General features: G+C 38.3%; 1 long non-coding RNA gene across 13 annotated transcripts in view; it reads right to left on the reverse strand.

The window, feature by feature from the left end:
* Positions 1 to 341: 341 nt before the first annotated feature.
* LOC122685289 overlaps positions 342 to 16,196 on the reverse strand; it is a 50,734-nt gene continuing 34,879 nt past the window's right edge. For 6 of the 13 annotated variants that reach the window (XR_006338341.1, XR_006338332.1, XR_006338330.1 and 3 more), the window contains 3 exons: positions 3,855 to 3,980; positions 2,327 to 2,461; positions 342 to 2,227 (listed from right to left, as the gene is read on the reverse strand). This is a non-coding gene — a long non-coding RNA (uncharacterized LOC122685289). The remainder of the gene's footprint in view (positions 2,228 to 2,326; positions 2,462 to 3,854; positions 3,981 to 16,196) is intronic. The other 7 variants (XR_006338334.1, XR_006338336.1, XR_006338338.1 and 4 more) reach the window with 7 other exon arrangements.

Below are 16,196 nucleotides of genomic sequence, written 5' to 3' on the forward strand. Positions count from 1 at the left end.
TCTCAGAGTTTGCTCAAATTCATGTCCATTGAGTTGATGATGCTATCTAACCATCTCATCTTCTGCCACCCATTCTCCTTTTGCCTTCAGTCTTGCCCAGCATCAGGGTCTTTTCCAGTGAGTTGACTGCATCATGTGGCCAAAGTATTGGAGCTTCAGCTTCAGCATCAGTCCTTCCAATGAATATTAAGTGTTGATTTCCTTTAGGATTAACTGGTTTGATCACCTTGCTGTCCAAGGGACTCTTAAGAGTCTTCTCCAGCACCACAATTTAAAAGCATCAATTCTTTGGTTCTCACCCTTCTTTATAATCCAATTCTCACATACATACATGACTACTGGAAAAACAATGGCTTTGACTATACAGACCTTTGTCTGCAAAGTGACATCTCTGCTTTTTAAAACAGTGTAGGTTTGTCATAGCTTTCCTTCCAAGGACTGGTTCCAGGCTTCCCTGTCCATCTAGTGAATCAACCCTAGCCAATATGGGGGTTAGCTACCCTCTCCTCCCACCATGGCAGTCCCACTGGCCCCAGCATCCTGGGGCCCGTGTCCTTCCTGGAATCTGTGGTACCCAGGATGAGCAACTTTCCTGAAGGCTCCTCTACAGATTCTAAGTTCAATGATTAATCCTTCTGTTTCAGGGTATGTTCCCCTGGAATGGCATCCTCATCATTCTAGGACCTATTTAGTTAGGGAACCATCTTTTAAATAAAAGGGTGTTGAAAGTCTTAGTTGCTCAGTCCTGTCTGACTCTTTGAGACCCCATGGACTGTAACCCTCCAGGCTCCTCTCTCCATGGGATTTCCCAGGCAAGAATACGGCAGTGGGTTGCTATTTCCTTCTCCAAGGATCTTCCTGACCCAGGGCCTGTGCCTCCTGCATCTCCTGAAGTGACAGGTGGATTCTTTAGCGCCTGAGCCACAAGTTTCTGAAAATAGACACTGGCCATTAAGGGAGGTGGTGTAAAGCTTTCTCTTTTCCGTTCCTTTTTGTGGGCAGTGCCACTGGGCCTCAATTCCGCCCCCTTCCCCCCACCCAAGCTCTTTCCAGCAAGCTATGCGAGGTGGCCCAGGACGGGGTAGGGCAGCAGAAGGCACTATATCTGTACTTACAGTGACAGAGGTCCCGAGGGCCCTGTGAGGACCCTCCCAGTCCATCGACCCTGAGGAGGTAAGCGCAGTGGGGGCCTGGGTTAGCACTGGGGCTTGTATCCCCTGGGCACGGCCATCTCCCATCTCCGCTACCCATCCCTGCCCAGGCCACCTTACCCCAAAGGGCGGGACGGGGTGGGGGGCGGTCCGTGGGGGGTGGCAGGGAGGCTAGGGGGACGGGCGGACCACCGCGAGGCGCGCTATGGCCGCAAATGATGACTGCCTAGCCGCAGCCCCTCCACGATGGGCCCCACTGCGCAGTGCACCGTCCGGAGACCTAGGCCGCTTGTGGCCCGAGGCAGCTCCTGAAGGGATGGCGGCAGGGCCTCTCTGCGGATTCTCTTGCAGGGTAGGTAAGGCCTCGCTTTAGATTTCCACACAATGGAAGAGAAGGACAGTTAATCAAATGATGGATAAAGCAAACCCAGAGGGCAAGGCTCCTGTGGTTCCCGGCGCCAGATGCCAGTTGAGACAGGCTGGAAACTTCCTGATGTGCCAGGCACAGGAAAAAGTGCAAGACCTAGCGGTGAGGCTGCAAAATGCGGGGCAGGTTTCTTTTTCGCCATTCCCAGCTGAGTAAGGCGCAGAGGCAAGAATGGAGTGAGGCAAGGAGGCAGAGAAGATAGTCAGGCACGGGTGGGCCAATAATACCCCCTGTAAGGGCAGCCGCGGGGAGGGGGCGGTTTTCTGGCTTTGTGTTTTACCTGTGTGCCAGAAAAGCCGTGGAAATTGCCTTGAGGTCGGCGGACAGACCTCTCTCTATTCACGACTGATACATCCTCTTGCGGGAGATTTCTCGCGGTGAGGGTCCTGTGGCTTCTGCGGCTCAGCGCAGTACCACTCCTTGCTGCAGTAGGTCTGAAAAGGCCACCGACAGAAAGAAAGCGGAGAGAAAGATGGCGGAAATCAGGCAGCTCCTCTGGAGCTCGAGGGAGGCGGAAGCTTAACCAAATTCTCCGCCTGTTCTCACCAAAGATGTTTCCAGAAGGTAGGCTTTCTCTCATTACGGAAAGAATTCAGAGATGACAGGGAAGTCAAAAAAGCAAAGTGAGGATTTTTTTTTTGATAGAATGCTGTCAAAGGAAAAGCAGACAGTTATTAGGTGAGTAGCTGCCCTGAGCTTTGCCTAGCTGGTTATGTGGAGGGTAGAAATGAAGGGGCGGAATATTCACCAGGGAAGGAGGATTTTTGTGGTCTTATTCCCAGATTTTCGTTCTAGCTCCACCTTCCTGAGGGAAGGAGGGATTTTTATCTTTATTTAGTCTTGATCAGGAGTGTCTTGGCATCAGCGCATGATGGGAACTTATCTGTAAGGATAAATTTTGTAGTGAGAGCGTAATGAGCAAAAGGTTACATTGGGATGCTAGAGACTCCTGCCTTTTCCCACCTTTCTTTGTCTGCCTCCGGGTCACTTATCACCCCCAAATGTGGTTTCCTGCCATTCTGGAGGTTCCTGCTTTTCTTTGTCTGCCCAAGGACCCCAGTTGATTACTGTTAATATGTATGACTTCTTGCCTTTTGGTACATGGTGGACCCTTTTCTCTATTCTTATCTAGAAACTGCCTTCTCCAAAATGAGGAGCTGTCCTTGGGTCCAGTCCTATCTCTCCTGCCTCAATCCCTTTTTTAATAACCATCTAAAGATTCCACCCTGCAGGGATGAGTCTGGAGACTCTTTCTGAGTTCTCTTTGTTCCATCTCTTTCAATACTTGCTTTATTTACCTTACTTCTTAATAACCCTTTAAAAAATTTCACCTTGTTGGAAAGAGTCCCTTGACTTTCCCCCGAAAGCCTCTTTTCATTATCTTGTTAATTAACCTAATGTTTTTATTAGCATCGGTGAGACCCATAAGGGAAATCTGAGACTGCTTCTTGAAACTTTTTTTTATAATTAGGGGAGTTCTTAAAGCTAGCCATTATATTGCTTTGTATCCACTTTTTAATTTGGTCTTTCCACAGGTACTAATAAAACATGTTTGACAGCTCTCTAAAAATTTAACAATTTAGAAGTTTTTCCAATTCAGAAAATAGGATCTTAATAGTGACTCAAACCAATTAGACTTTCTGTGGCTTAATCATAGGTGCAAGAGGTGTCCCCAAAGGAGAATAAAAAGAGATGCAGCCCTCGAAAGACCCAAAAAAGTTCGCTCCCCAAAGTAGTCTAAGAAAGTAGAGAACTTTGTTGCACAAGCAGTAAGGATGATGTAGTGCCTGCACTGAGCTACAAAGGTGCTATGAAAAAGCTTTTCACAAGGTGTTATGAAAAAGGCTTCTTATAGACTGGGATCCTTATGATAAACTCCCCTGACAATGGGCATGCCTGGACAAAGAGATGCTAGTCAAAACCACGGTTGATATCTGCACTTAGGACCAACTGGCTACAGCTGCTCTAAATCCCAGTCTGTGTGACTGACTTAGCAAGTGCAGATAGTTACATCAACCTTCTAGATGGCAAATACCAAAGAGACTATTCTCACAGGTCATAAAGTCAAACAAGCGCTCAGGACAGAATAGGACAAAAGAGACAGATAACAACAACGACAAAAAACCAGCGACCATCTCTGGGAAAAATATGGATCAATGGAACCAAGAGTACTCTGCCAGATTTTCCAGTCACTAAGTCTAATGAACTGGCTCTACAAATAATTTCTCCTGCTAATTAAATTTTTTATTAAGGAAAAAAGACCAAAAAACACTTACCACTTGTCTGATGTCCTAGGATCTCTCAGCTGCAGCAGCCTTGGAGGGAGCAGAGTCCAGCCAGGAAAGTTTATCTCACTAAGACAGCTGTTTGGGCGGACAAAAACTTTCCTCTACTCTCCTAGGCTGTAAAAATTACATTGACATGAGACAGATTAACAGGGAAAAATCAAATTTAATTTCATACTTATACAGGAATCGCCCCCAGCTATACATAAACACAAACACACACACACACACCCCTACATACAGGAATCACCCCGAGCTACACAGATACATACACATATACATACATATAAATACAGGAATCACCCCCAACTACACAGATACATACACATATACATACATATAAATACAGGAATCACCCCTAGCTACACATATACATACATATAAATACAGGAATCACCCTCAGCTACACAGATACATACACATATACATACATACAGCAATCACCCCCAGTTACACAGATACATACACATATACATACATATAAATACAGGAATCACCCCCAGCTAGACACATACACACACACACACAGAAATCACCCCCAACTACACACACAGCTCAGAGATCCCACATACCAAAGAGGTTCACAGACAGAAAGGTAAAATGAGTATATATTGCCACCCTGAGCTGTGGAATAGGGCCAGGGCCTGGGGGTCTCAAGGACAGGAGGATAGTTCACAGGACAATACCAAAAAAAGCAGGTTTTAGGTACTTAAATGATTATCCTGTCATACAGATGAAGACACTTAGATAAAAATTATCTCCTGTAATAACTCTTTTTCTGGGAAAAATCCCCAATTTAAATACCTGTATTTATTTAAGGGAAGGGCAGTAATTTCTCTTGAGCCTATAGGATCTTGATTGCCTTTAGCTCAAAATAATCTACATGCCAAAGTGGTATATCTTGAGAGATCTGTTCTGAGTCCCCATACTATTAGCCATACAGAGGAGTCCTTCTAAAGTCATATATAAACATTCTCTAAATAGCCATGAGTTCAAATCTCTAGCACTGTGTAATAATCAAACTCTTTAAAAAAAAATCCCCAAGTGCCATAGAATTAGATTTCTTACTACCATTCATTGACTTTCTAGTTACCTTCATAATTTGTTTCATCTGCCTGCATTCTTGACTTTGAAAGCTCATTGCTATAATGTATAAGAAATTAAAGAATATGTAAATCACTGTTTCTTGTCTGGAAATGGAAGAAGTTGGAGAATGGAAACATGTATGGTATGCTCATTGTTTCATATAAAAATTATATAAAGCTTCATAAGTGTACAGAAAGAAAATTAATAATACTATCTGTTTTGGTGAGATGGTACATAAGATGAAGTGAGAAATCACTAAATATGGCTCACATTTTCAGAAATAAGGAATGAGAAACAAGATTTAATATGGGCATATTAATTTAGAGAAAATGCAAGTGATAAGATTTTGACTCTGACTGACAATTACAGAATAAAACAATTCCTGCCAAGTTTATTGCTCTGCATGTATCCAGTATTTATAAAACATTTGTGCTTCCATCTGTTTCTGTTTGGGATTAGTGGAACACCTGTTATTGTTTAGTTAGAGTTTGTTATTAATTATTGGTAATGAGTTTTTAAAACTACAACTTGATTTTTCCCTGTGGGATAAAGTTTTTGTTTTTGTTTTTGTATAATATTGTCCAACCCTCCAAAGTAGCCCAAATTACAGCTCAGATTTGAAAAACCTTGTTAAATGTGCTAATGCCTTGGTGGAAGTCTCACATTTTGCCTTTTTATTCCATCAAATAAAATCCTCTAACTAATATAGTCTTAAATTTTTTTAGCTATCTAAAGATGAACAGATTTGCTCTTTCTCTGGAGTGAATATGCACTATTGTATAGTCAGAAACAATCCCCACCTCATTTACAGGGACCATCTTAATTGGGCAGAATGAACTGTAAAGATCAGATCATTTTGTTGTTTTAGATAAAATTCTTTTATGCTAACTCACTCTATGAAGTGAAGTTGCAAGTGTTAGTTGCTCAGTCATGTCTTTGCAACATGTCATGACTCTCTGCAACATCATAGATTATACTGTCCATGGAATTCTCCAGGTAAGAATATTGGCGTGGGTTGCCATTTTCTGCTACAGGGGATCTTCCTGACCCAGGGATAAAACTCTGGTCTCCCACATCACAGGCAGGTTATTTACCATCTGCACCAGCTGAGAAGCAAAAAGTTGAAAAATTAAGAAAGTGGAAAGCAAAAAGTTGAAAAATTAAAAAAAATTTACACCTAGAAAGTTAGTATTTGCTATTAAGGCTGAAACTAATCAACTTTAGAAGACAAATATCTATAATGTATAACTTTAGGATATTCTAGAGATTGAAGAGTTTCTTTCTTTAAGAAATACCTTCGCTATTTCCCTGTTGTTGGATATCTGGGTTATTTCCAGTTTGGAGTTACTGGTGAATAAAACTGCTGTCAAATATAAATAAATACCTTTGCTGCTGCCTTTCAGTGATCTGACAACCCCACCATGATATCTCCTGAATGTGTAGATGTTCATTGTAACAAGATACATTTTGAATAGTCCCTAACCTTCTTTAGGGAGGAAGGAGGGGAAGAGGAAGAGAGAAAGAGAGAGATCCTATCCTTCCATGGGGACTGTTCCGAAGCCGATGACCTCTACTTTTCCTGTAGAGCTAGAGAGTCTAGTTGTCATTTTCTTTTTTCAATTTATTTTGTATTTTAAAATTTTTATTCAGTTATAATTAATGTTTTGTTGTATTAGTTTCAGGTTTACAGCATAGTGATTTGATATTTTTATGAAATATTATTATGAAATGATAACCACAATAAATCCAGTTACCATCCATCACCATACAAAGTTTTTGCAAAACTATTGACTATATTCCCTATGTGCACATTACATCCCCATGATTTATTTATTTTATAGCTGTGAGTTTCTGCCTCTTAATCCCCTTCAACTATTTTGCGCATTGCCTGACCTGCTCCTCTCTGGCACCCACCAGTTTTTTCTCTGTAAGCATTTGTTTCTGTTTTATTTTGTTTGTCCATTTGTTTTATTTTTTATAGTCTACATATATGTGAAATCATGTGATATTTTTTTTCTTTCTCATTTATTTTGCCTAATTATAATAACTTCCAGGACCATCCCTCTTGCCTCAAATGGAAAGATTTCATATTTTTTTATGGCTGGACAATGTTCCATAAATATATATATATATACACATACTATATATCTACATCTTCTTTATCCATTCATCTATTGATGGACACTTAGGTTGCTCTCATGTCTTGGCTATTGTAAATAGGGCTGCAGTGAACATAGGCGTACATATATGTTTACAGATTAATAATCTTATAAGAGAACTATTAAAACTGGTCAAGGCAGACATTGGTTGCCAGACTGAGACTCAATTTACAGTGTCTTTTGTCTTTTTGCTTCTGTTGTTTTTAGAAATCCATAGTACAGATGTTCAAGGTAGAAGCCTTTAGATTTATTAACCTTTATCAACTTTCCAGTAACTCCAATTTCCTATTTCCAAAAATATTTTGTGGCTAAGCATATTTTTCTTAAGTGACAGCCTACTGGTAGTTTCATTTATTTAGGCAGACTCTTTAAAAGAAGTATCATGATCTTGCTAGGCATTTTCATTCTCCCCCTTAATCAACTTCCACTTGGGCCAAATAAATCGCATGCATTGCTGGACAGAGTCAACTAAGTTAAACAAGAGACACATTTCTATGGGTAAGAAATCACGTGGCTTACAGAGTCTTTTATACTCAGTATAGATAAAGAAATCAATTTAAATGTCCTGTACAAGGACCAGGGTTAACGTGCTTTCACTTAGTAATTTTAACACTTTTTTTCCCGACTTTTCATCTCTGTAGCCATTATGATTAAAGTTCAATACAAGTTAAAGTTTATCCCTTAGAAGTTATCCCACCATTGAAATTCCAGCTGCTGTCTGACTTTTGCTTGAGTCAAGAATTTATGTCAAGGTAATTTATTCTACTTTCAGTGTCATTTATTCTCTTAAAATTGAAGGTATTCACCTACCAAAATCTTTTCTGACTATAATAAGGTATTCTTTGTCAGCCCATATTCCAATTCTGTGGGTTTTAAGACCATAGCTAGAAAGAACCTCAAGGAATAAGTTAGTATGCTCATTTTATTAAGATCCTTTTCTTGAACTTCAGTGGTGCTTAACTGCATTTTTGGTTTGATCCTGCTGAGAAGAGGTCAAATGTAATTGCATTATAGTCACTGTTATTTAATGGTTTAATCTAATGTATTTCAGAGCTCAATTGGCTGTATTGGAGAAGACTAGGTAAAATTTAGCCTTGCTATACTCTTCTCTAAAAAAATCCTGCTTCTAAAAAATATACTCACTTTAGTTCCAAATATCTAATTATTTCTGCAAAGCAAAAGCTTTGGGAGTTTTGATGTTTACTCAAAAAGCAATTGTTGATTCTGCTCTCTAAGCTGATAATCCAGAAAAGAGATAAGACACAGTACAAATAATTTTATAACTGAGGATAACTAGATAGACATACAATAGATGTTCAGAAAATGTAAATGTTAATCTCAGGATACTAGGAGTAAATAGTTATCTTCACTTATCATCTGGACCTCTTAATGTTTTTTAATAGTTTAAATCATTTAAAAATTGTTTGCAGAAGTAAGGTTAAAGGAATGGTGAAAATTGTGATTAAAAACTTAAACATATAAAAGTTAAATGTTTATTTGATCAATTCTCTGGTTTTGAAGGTGTACACACACCAAATGGGAAACATCTTTCAAAAGGAACTGAACTGCTCATCAACTATCATGCATAACCTTACAATGAATCCACCTTGTAGATACCAGTTCCACATTTCAAACATCTTTAATAGACCCTGGGATATTATTACTTCAAATTCTTTCAGAACGTGCATCATCAGAATGCAGCAATTGAATTTTTGAAATTTTTGATGGCTCACAATTTTGTTGAAAAGATGTCATCTTGATTCCATAATTGAAAAACATTTTTATTTTTAGATTTATAAGCATTAATTAGAATGATAAATCCAATAATCTTTAAATTTATACATTAATAATCCTTTTGACTTCCTCAACATTTGTATGGTTTAAAAAAGCATAAATTTTGGCACACAGATTTTATGAAAACACAAAAGAGTACTATGACATAACGTTTCAATGAAATGAGATATTTTATATTCTAGTCACAAACTATTGCATGATAAAGTCCTAGCTGAAGAACTAATTGGATGAGGGTACCACATTCCCTTTTTGAATGTGTTGTTCCCTCATTGATTCTTGAATTTGAGAAAATTCATTTTCATGTGAAGATACATAGTCTTAAATTTCACTTGAATGGTCAGTTTCAATTTCATCCTAATCATTAAGGTTTAGTGTGCTACAAACTGTCTTTTGCATTCATCTTCTGATCCACCCAGTAACTTAAATATCTTCCTTTGCCAATATTCTTCTCTTTGCAGTAATGGGTGGGAAATAAAAACTCTAAATTCTAAACTGTATTAAATGAAAAAATAAAATAAAATAAAAAATAAACTGTATTAAATGAAGCTAAAAATTATAGACCATAACAATTTCTCCAGACTTTTGTACCTTTTTAAATAATTATACAAAACTTTAGTCAAGACAGTGAAAAAAAAAAACGAATGATGAAATAATGATTTATTTTATAATTACATCATTCTTCTAGGCAATCTCATCATTAGTCTATCTTCTTAATTTTTTTCTTTTTACAAAAATTGTTGGGAATAATTAATGATTAATGATGAAATAATTCCCAAGTTTACAAAATAGAAATTGTTCAAGATATAAGAAAAATAAGATCGGGAATATCCCATAATGTGTCCTGAATTTTTAAAACTGACCAGTAGTGCCACATGATAATTACAAGATAGGATGAATTTTATTGTTTAAAAATAATTCATTTTTCTTTGTTCCTTGGAAGATCTATAAAAATAAGACATGGAATATTAGTCTTTGTGAATAGTGAGAATAGCTCCAAAAAAGAAACAAAAAAAAACAAGATTGGCTTCATGGACCCAGATAATACACTGGGAACCAATGGGGAGAATAGAAAGGTGAGGACCAGCTTTCTATTAAAATAGGATTTAAATACTTTGCTTGTGGGTTTTTTTTTTGTTTGTTTGTTTGTTTTTAGCTTTTTGTCTTAAGAATTTTTTTTATAAAATTCATTTCTTAAGGTTCTTAAAATGATAAGGTAATATGTACACATGTCCTTTCCCAAGCTTTTTTGTTTTCTCTTTTACTATGGAAGTTTACTGCCAAAGGATAGTGCTTCTAATATGAATGTTCAGAGAAAATCTTGTGGAAGAGGTAAAAATTGAAATGCACCTTGAAAAATGGGTAGGATATGCCTATGTCAACTTAAGGCTAAACACATTTAAGGCTGAAGGGATACTAATTAAAGCACAGAATCACAATATCTTAAAATGTTCTTTTGTGAGTTTCAATTACTGAGTATTTAATTTTTCCAGGTTCTTAAAATGGGCTTCCCTGATGGCTCAGTGGTAAAGAATCTGCCTGCAATGCAGAGACGCAGGAAATGCCTGGGTCAGGAAGATCCCCAGGAGAAAGAAATGGCAACCCACTCCAATATTCTTGTCTTGAAAAATCCCATGGACAGAGGAGCCTGGCAGACTATAGTCCAAAGTGTCACAAAGAATCAGACATGACTGAGTGACTCAGCACACAGGCTCTTAAAATAATCTTATTTAATCCTTATAGAACTTTGAGTGTAGTGTTTTATTATCCCTGTTTTATATAAATAGATGAGAGAGCTGAGGCACAGAGAGTTCAAGTGTTTTGTGCAGATCACACACTGCGTGGACAGAGAATTTAAACTCAGGTCTGCCTAATCCTCAAGCCCTCCGGAGTAAGACCAAATCTGTCAGCTTCCCAGACATAGACAAGGAACTGCCAGTGGTTCACTTTGATTGTCATGAAAGGACCTAGAAAGAGAAACAAAATTGGAAATGTTATGCAAGATGGTTCAGACAGAATGAAATTGGAAGTACAAGTATGTCCAAAGAGAGGAAGTAAAGCTTGACCTCAGGTGGTATGACGATAACTAAGTTGATTTTAGAAATATCACAAAGGTAAACTCATAGGATTTATCAATACTGATAGCATAGGAGAGGAAAGAGAAAGCTTATTCAGAGATTGTTGACCTGAAAACCGCAAAAGATGCTCTAAATAGGAAGTAAAGGAAGAGAGTGCCCACTGGTAGGGGCAGAGCTGGAGAAGAGAACTTTGAATTCACTTATTCTTAAAGCCACAAATAGTATTCAGTTGCAAAAGGGGAATATGTGAAAATTCCAATCCAAATGTCATTTGATAATCATCCATATGCTAAATACTAAAGTTCATTCTGGGTACTTTCACACACTCATTTAACTCTTAGAGCAAATAACTCTGAACTAGGCTGTTAGAGGATCAGTGTGGCCTTCCAGGGAGAGGTCAGTTGTAGAGACAGAGTTGCCCAGACAGTGAGTGAAAGAAGTCAGAATATAAACAGTATCTTCTGCATGCTCAGCGGTCCCAAAGTGAGCACAATAAAGGACAAGAGAATACTTAAAGATGATCTCTCTTTTAACAAGTATGGTGTATGATTATTTGAAAGAGTGAATGGGAACTAATAAAGAGAAAGTTTAAACTTGAGAAATTTCATAAAACAGACACTAAATATTACAAGTTTCAGAGGAGGTAATATGCATCTAGAACTTGAGAGATGGATAAATTTGACTCACTGTTGAAGAATACATAGGGCTTGCTTTGTGTATGAATGAAAGAGAAAGTGAATGAGGACATAGCAGTGTGTGTGACTTCAATGTGTTTGTGTGGTGATGATGATACCAGACTGGAAAGAGGATAAAGTAATATTAGAAAACATTAGGGCATAAGAAGTGATGTTTGTGGTGATAGATTACAGACACTTGGTCGATCAGGCACAGCTGATTTTTGTCATGGAAGAGAACCTTGGAAAGATTAAAGCAGGATAGTGACATGAAACCAGCATTTCAGAGATGTGATCAGGCAGTCCTCTGCTTAAGGTATTAGAAACAGAAGACAGTTTGTGGAATATTGCTAAAGCTGTTGAGTTTAAAATATAATTTGGAAGGAGAGTCACAATTCACAAGCCATTTCCCACAGGTGATGGCAACTGTGCATAAGTGACTTAAGAAATTAATATTGCAACTCAAAATGCTACAAACTATCTGACAATTTAAGTTCACACGAGAGGTAGAAACTTATATGAGGTATCAATATAAATAAGAACAGTGAAATATGTGTGACTGTGGACCAAAACCAACAGTAAGTAAAATGCTAGAACCAGACCTGTTCATAACCTAAAAGAGAGCAATAGCTCCCTTTTTTTTCTTTGACTGATTTCTGTTGTTTTGCATCATTTTATTTCTATTCTTCAAAAGTAGCCGTGTAATGCATGGACGTGACAGGGAGTGAGAACGCGTGGCTCAGCACACAGACTCCGGAGCCAATCTACTTGGTTTCAGATCCAGGCTCTGCCACTTGCTTGAAATGATAACTTTAGTCCAGTTACTCAACCTCTTTAAGTCTCTGTTTCCTCCTCTGTCAAATGAGGCTAATAATGGAATTGTTGCAGAACACACAAGCAGATGGTCAAAGCACACCAAGAATCCAATGCTTTCCAATTGTTGGCTCTTCTTTACTAACTGAACACATATCCAGGGTTGTTTGATAGGGAAGGGGAAATATTTTTTAGAACCACATCAACAGATAGCATACTAGACCAATTTTGCCTCTTCTAGTCATCCTGTCTTCTATCCTTGGTTCTGCTACCTATATAATATGGGTGCAATAATATGTAATTTATAGTGTTAAATTGAGGTCCATATAAAAATCCTGCATTATATGCATTAATTAGTTTGGTTTAAATGTCTTCTAGATGAGCTCTATGAACATCCATCTATCCAGATTCTATGGATAGGGCAGTAAACAAAAATATGCATGATGCCTCTTTCTCCTTTAAAATAGGAAAATTGATATTATTTTACTGGGTTAAGGTATAGAATAGTTTATGCATAGACACATATGCTTAGAACACTACCTAACCATAATATGTACTATTTAAATGTATAATGGTATCAGTGGCGCCCAAATATAGCAAAATTATGATTTTCTGCTCACCTCTTCTTATCTTTCTGATTTAATTATCGCATATTATTATCATTCACTCCCTAGCAAGTCTCCCTTTACTGCCTTATATACACCTTCAATAAAAATTTGCCTTTAAATCCCTGTTGCCTCATACCTTGCCAGATACATGCTGTGTTTACTGAATTGAATTCATGATGTATAATATTTATCTCGCTGAAAAAAATTATTGATGATCATCCCAAAGCAGCCGTTTTAATTCATTCCTGGAAATAATCCCGTTATTTAGAAAGATGACAGGTTTCTAAGCATTGCAAATAGGCCTTGTATAAAGATACTTAAAGGAGTTATTGGTAGTGCCTCTAGAGACAGAGGCTCAGAATTAACAAAGCTGGGTTTGCTGTGTGTGTCAGTAAACCACAGACGGCCTATAGAATTAGACAGAAGTGAGAAAAAAGAGAGAGAGAGGGCCTACACCTCATCACTGGTGAGCATAGTTCCTGGACTTGGCCCCATGAGAGTTGTTTTGTGATTATTTGAAGTATGGGGAATCAGTTTAAAATAAGTGTATCCAATTTTCACAGTTGTCTCAATCAACCCATGAAACGTTCGAGTCCTTATAAGCAACTAGAATGTGCAGAAATAGACCCAGGCACTTCTGAGTGGCCACGATTCCTCTGGCACTGCTTGCTGCTCCTGGTCGTTGTGATTAAGGGCGTTAGGTTTGGGGAGAAGACAGGTAAGTAAGTAAGTGTTCTCCCCACGACATAATGTGCATATTACTTTCTCTTTGCACCGAAGCCCTAACATTTCATTTTCTCACGTTCTCAGAATTTTGTCTCCTCCCCTTTTGAAAGGTGTCAGATGCTAGAGGAATGTCTTTGCTGTGCGGGAACTTTTCATTACAGTGTCGGTTTTGGTCTCACCTTGTCACTATTAATGGCATGGACCTGCTGTCAAATAAGAATAAATTCCTGCTCAGGTAGCCTACTGGGACTATTCAAAGCATGTTCTAAAATAGTCTGAAGAGGAACAAATAATACAGAGTAACTTGAATTGCTGCATGAGAAGCAAGGAAAATTAGGGCTTAATCAAAGAATTATCAAACTAATTAGGTGTTATTTATTAATATGTCATGTCTTGTAATAATCTTATCTGTCGTTTATATGCAAGAGCGCAGATTAAAAAAGCATTCTAGTGATTATGTGAATATATTCTCCTAGTGCTTTTCCAAGGTTCAATTGGGTGGCCCAGTAGATAAAGAACAGGGAATCTAGGATTTTCTAACCATTCAAATAAATGCATAGTTCTTAACCCTTTTCTTAAGCAGGTCTTATTTTATTTTATTATTTTAAAAGAAGCCTTTATTTTATTCATAGATGGAAATAAATATATCCCATACCTATTTTGATATAAGTAACTATAAACTAAGTAGTTTGATACAGCTACTTTCAGAGAGACCTAATTTGGCAACCAAATATTCCTTGTCCATAGCTTTATTCCTGCATAGAATGTTTGTGCACGATGAAGACAATAATGAATTTTTCAATGTTAATATTAACTGTACAGGTTGTAGATTGTTGAACCAGTTGCTCTGGTTTTTTGGTCAGTTCTGTGACACAGTGTTCACACATGACTGCTGGTCTAGCCTGATGTATTTTGCATTTTGGTGCTCTAAAATATTCTCTGTTGAGTCAATGATACTGTTATTCCCACATGGTAGTAATAATTATCCCACATTTGAAGATAATACATTTTGTCTATCTCCTTCTCAGTATCTAGGTTGACATGTTTAAAGTCATCCTATCAGTCTCCCAGCAGTTACTGGGCCCCTGTATGTGCTTAATCACTTAGTCATGTCCAACTCTTTGCAACCCCATGGACTGTAGCCCATTAGGCTCCTCTGTCCATGGGGATTCTCCAGTCTAGAATACTGGAGGGTTTGCCATTCCTTTCTCCAAGGGATCTTCCCAACCCAGAGATCGAACCCAGGTCTCCTGCATTGCAGGCGAATTCTTTACTGTCTGAGGCACCAGGAAAGGCCAAGAGTACTGTAATGGGTAGCCTATTCCTTCTCCAGGGGATCTTCCCAACCCAGGAATTGAACTGGTATCTTCTGCTTTGCAGGCAGATTCTTTTACTAGCTGAGCTGATAGGGAAGCCTAGTACAGATCCCTAGTATGCATTCAATGCTAGTGGTGGTAACATGATTTTCAAAGCAAAAGAAGCAACACTCTTGTCAGAAATTACTACAAATTAAACAATGAAGAGTATTAAGAAAGCTTGGGGAGAAAATGAAAGAAGGTACTACTAATGACTAAACCATGTGATGCAGATTATACTCACTATGAACACCTAGAGAAGAAAGAGCCACAGAACCTCAGACAGGCTTGATAAAGGTGAAGTCCTAGTGTTTTGCCAATGTTTGTCTTCAGCTTTCTTCTGATTGTTATTATTAATTGCTTACAATGAGTTTAGTATTTATCCTTATATCCAACTATCTGCAACCCTTTGGACCATAGCCCACCAGGCTCTTCTGTCCATGGGATTCTCCAGGCAAGAATATTGGGTTGGGTTCCATTTCCTTCTCCAGGGGATCTTCCCAACCCAGGAGTCCAACTCAGGTCTCCTGCACTGCAGGCAGATTCTTCACTGAGTCACCGGGGAAGCCTGATTCTTATTCAGGTGATCCATTTTTTTCAATCCAAGTTGGGGAAATGTAGTGGTATAATTAGATGAACTTTTTTATTTACAATACCAAATGAGAAGTCAATGCAGGAGAAAAACTGAACAAACATAGTCACTATCTATACAAGTGTGTCCTTCCAAATTAGACCCGACATCGGAAAAGACCCTGATGCTGGGAAAGATTTGAGGGCAAGAGTTCTCCTTGACAAAGAGGATGAAATGATTAAATAACATCACTGACTCAATGGACATGAGTCTGAGCAGACACTGAGAGATAGTGAAGGACAGGGAAGCCTGCTGTGCTGCAGTCCATGGGGTCGCAAAGATTTGGATGTAACTTAGTGACTGAACGACAATAATACTTTAGTGTCTGTCCTTTTGTCATTCACACTTAATTATTTATGTTGCATTTCTTAAACCCCCACTACTTTATTTTTTTTTAAATATTATGGCTATG

This window comes from Cervus elaphus, chromosome 28, assembly GCF_910594005.1.
Source record: "Cervus elaphus chromosome 28, mCerEla1.1, whole genome shotgun sequence".
In the NCBI taxonomy this organism is placed as follows: domain Eukaryota; kingdom Metazoa; phylum Chordata; class Mammalia; order Artiodactyla; family Cervidae; genus Cervus; species Cervus elaphus.